Here is a 4,264-nt window from a genome sequence, read left to right on the forward strand (position 1 = left end):
TGCTTCCCGGATGTATTGAAAATCTTGATTTATGTGCTTCGGTCATTACTTCTTCTCGAATTCCATCGATATCGGGAACATACAACCGTCCTTTCATCCAAAGGATACCGTTTTCGTCAATTTGAAACTCTGGAAGTTTTCCTTCTTGGATTTGTTCTTTAATTTTAAGGATGGAGGTGTCTTGACTCTGCTTTAATTTGATGGTTTCCCGTAGTCCTGGTCTCGTTGATAGTGAAAATAAGCTTACTTTCCCAAAATTTCTTCGACTCAATGCATCAGCCACCTTATTCGCCTTTCCTGGATGATAATTGATTACCAAATCATAAACCTTTAGAAGGTCCATCCATCTCCTTTGCCTCATATTTAACTCTTTTTGAGTGAAAATGTACTTGAGGCTCTGGTGATCAGTAAATACTTCACATTTTACTCCATAAAGATAGTGCCTCCAGATTTTGAGTGCAAACACAACTGCTGCTAACTCAATGTCATGAGTGGGGTAATTCTGCTCATACGGTTTCAATTGTCGTGAGGCATAAGCAATTACCTGATCCTCTTGCATAAGTAAACACCCTAATCCTCCTTTTGAAGCGTCACTATATACTGTGAAGTCCTTGCCATCTCCAGGAAGGATTAATACTGGTGTAGTTGCGAGTTTTGTTTTCAGGGTTTCAAAACTCTTCTCACATGTTTCATTCCAAATGAACTTTGAGTTCTTCTGAGTAAGTTTAGTAAGAGGAATGGAAATTGACGAAAATCCTTCCACGAATTTTCTATAATAGCCAGCTAAACCAAGAAAACTTCTTAATTCAGTCACTGTCTTTGGGTGTGGCCAATCCTTGATTGCCTCTACTTTCTTTGGGTCTACTGACACTCCAAGTTCGGAAATTATATGGCCTAAGAATGCCACAATCTTTAACCAAAATTCACACTTCTTGAATTTGGCATAGAGTTCTTTCTCACGTAGTGTTTGCAGAGTGAGACGTAGATGTTCTCTATGTTCTTCTTCACTTGGTGAGTATACCAAGATATCATCTATAAAAACAACCACAAACCTGTCGAGGTACGGTTTGAACACTCGATTCATTAGGTCCATGAATGCTGCAGAAGCATTTGTCAGACCAAAGGCATTACTGTGAATTCGTAATGTCCATATCTTGTTCTAAAAGCAGTTTTAGGGATATCTTCTGATTTCACCTTTAACTGATGATATCCTGATCTTAAATAAAGCTTTGAGAAAACTTTGGCTCCTTTTAGCTGATCGAAAAGATCATCTATTCTCGGGAGTGGGTATTTATTCTTTATGGTTATCTTGTTCAACTCCCGGTAATCAATACATAGCCTCATGCTCCCGTCCTTTTTCTTTACGAATAGCACGGGAGCTCCCCACGGGGATACACTTGGGCGAATCTGCTTCTTGTCTAAAAATTCCTGGAGTTGCTCTTTTAACTCCTTCAATTCAGCTGGAGCCATTTGGTATGGTGCCTTCGATATGGGAGCAGCGCCATGGACCAAGTTGATTTCAAATTCTACTTCCCTATTGGGTATCTCACCCGGTAGTTCTTCGGGGAAAACGTCTGGAAATTTTTGAACAATTGGAATATCTTCTAACTTTGGGACTTCTTCTTCCTTGATCTCACTGATCATTGTCAGATAAATTTCTTCCCCTCCTTTTATGGACTTCGAGGCTTGTGAGGCGGATAACAGAGATTTCCTTTCCTTGGATTTTCCGTGGTATATGACTTCTTCTTTAGTCGAAGTCTGAAGTATAATTTCTTTCTTTTGACATTCCACTATGGCATGGTTTTTAGCCAACCAGTCCATTCCAAGAATGATGTCAAACTCAACCATATTGAGTTGAATCAAATCCACTTCGAAAGTTTGTTTGCTGATATCAATTTTACAGTTTCGATACACTTTATGTGTCTCAATTATTGTACTTGTCGGTGTTGCCACCCTTAATGGTTCACTAAGAGTGTCATGTTCAAGTTTAAGCTTTTTAGCAAATCTTCTAGACACAAACGAGTGCGTAGCACCACAATCAAACAAGGCATATGCAGGCATTTCATTGGGTAAAATAGTACCTGCCACCACTTCGTTGGTGTTATCAGCTTCTTCTTAGGTTATTGCGTACACCCGAGCATTAGTCTTGTTTTCATGCTGTTTATTGGGCCCCGTCCCTTTGTCCTTGTTGTCTGGACAATCTTTAATTCTATGACCCACCTTTCCGCACTTAAAACAAGCGCCTGTCTTCCGGTAACATTCTCCAACATGTTTCCGTTGACATGTATCACACCACTTTCCTTCGGTTTTACCAGCACTGCCAGAACTTCCTTTGAAAGACCCACCTGAATCATTTGGTTTCTTAAACTTGGGACCATTCTGAGTAGATTGATTGTTCATAGGCCTTTTGGTCTTGTTTTCTTCCTCGCGTCGCTTGATATCAGTTTCTGCGCTCATTGCAGCGCCCATCAAATCCGCAAAGTTGTTTGGCTTGAATACTGCCAATGCTGACTGAATTCGACTGTTGAGTCCCTTCTTGAAACGATGCATTTTAAAGTTTCATCCGACATGATCGTTGGGACATAAGTTCCCAGATCGTTGAATCGTGAAGTGTACTCCATTACTGACATGTCTGGAGCCTGTTTGAAGCTTTCAAATTCACCCAACTTCTGTAGTGTAAATTCAGCTGGATAGTATTGTTTCAAAAATTCTCTTTTAAAAATCTGCCATGTGATCTCTTCCACTTCTGTCAAAGATGGCGACACAGTTTCCTACCATTTCCTAGCCCGGTCTTCCAAAAACGGTGTTACAACCTCCACTCTCAGTTTTTCAGGTATCTCCAGTAAATGCAATTGTGTTTCGACGTTCTTGATCCAGTTGTGACTGACTTCCGGGTCTGGGTTTCCATCGAAAGTTGGAACTCGATTCCTTCTTAAAGATTCATAATGGTATTTAATTCCACGCGGTTGTGGTTCTTGAGGTGGTTGGATGGCGTTAGCCAATGGGTTCACGAATCCTTGCAACGTCGCAGCTACGATAGTGGCTATTGCCATCATGTCTTCTTGGCTGAGGTTTACTCTCTGAGGTGGTGGTGGATTTTCATTTTGGTTGGCGCCACGAGGTTTACTGTTGTTTCGGGGTGGTCTGCCTGCCATATCCTATAAACATGTATTTTATTAACTTGTTTGCCGCGAAGTATTATTAAAATAATTTCATTAAATTTTTGAAATTCATACAAGCAAAAGTTTCGAAACAAATGGTAAATCAAATAATTCTTAATACAATCAATTTCTAGTCTAGAGTCCTCTCTCTACTCGTCTATAACCTCTCCATCGCCTACTGCCTCGTTAATTTCTTCTTCTATCGGGTGTCCTTCTAGTTGCTCTACGAGTTCTTCCATGTTGATCACTTCATTTTGCAGGTGCTCAATGTAATTCTGCAGTTGTGTGTTGTGATGATCAAGGTTGTTTACTTGATCTTGTAGCTCCTGTATTGTCGATTGGCTTACTTTCTCATTGATTTCTTGATCTGCGATCTGTTCATCCAGACGGCGTTGAGTTTTGAGAAGGCTATCGTTCTGGATTTTGAGGGTAAAAATCCTATCCTGAGCTTTGTTTAACTCTTGTTTGGTGATTTCGTGTCGACGTTCCGACTCTAGATGATAAGCGGCATAACGTCTTACGTCCTCACGTAGTTTCTTCTCTTCTTCCCTGGCCTCACGAAGATCCTCCGTCATGCATACATTATTCCCGTCTAACTGGAAATTATCTCTTTCGAGTTTCTCATTTTTTTCTTTCAGTGTTTTAATTTCTGACTCCTTTTCCTGAAGTTGATTTTGAAGTTCATTTATAATGCGTTGAAGATCCATGTAGTTTTCCTATAAAAACAATTTTATACATAAGATACTTATCAAATTTTCAAATATGCAATAGAAGGATAATAGAAAGTTTCAAAATAATTTGGTACACAAAGTATTTTCTTAGTCACAAATTTTATTACAGCCCAGATATTATACTGCTAATCTAATCGAACATCTCTCCGCCATCACTGTCATTGGTGCTGTCATCTACAGCCACCTCCAGCCACCTCCATCGGTGCTACCTCCTCTTCCTCCATGTTCTCTATCACCAACTGCAGGTAATTATTCTGATCTTGAAGTCTGTCCATGGTGCCATGGAGCTTCGAAATGTACCGATCCTGTCTAGCGTTGTACTCCTCCTGGCGCTGACGGGCCTGAGCAGCACGTCCTCGCTCTATCTCCACT

The sequence above is a fragment of the Primulina huaijiensis genome, chromosome 16 (assembly GCF_012295235.1).
Source record: "Primulina huaijiensis isolate GDHJ02 chromosome 16, ASM1229523v2, whole genome shotgun sequence".
NCBI lineage: Eukaryota > Viridiplantae > Streptophyta > Magnoliopsida > Lamiales > Gesneriaceae > Primulina > Primulina huaijiensis.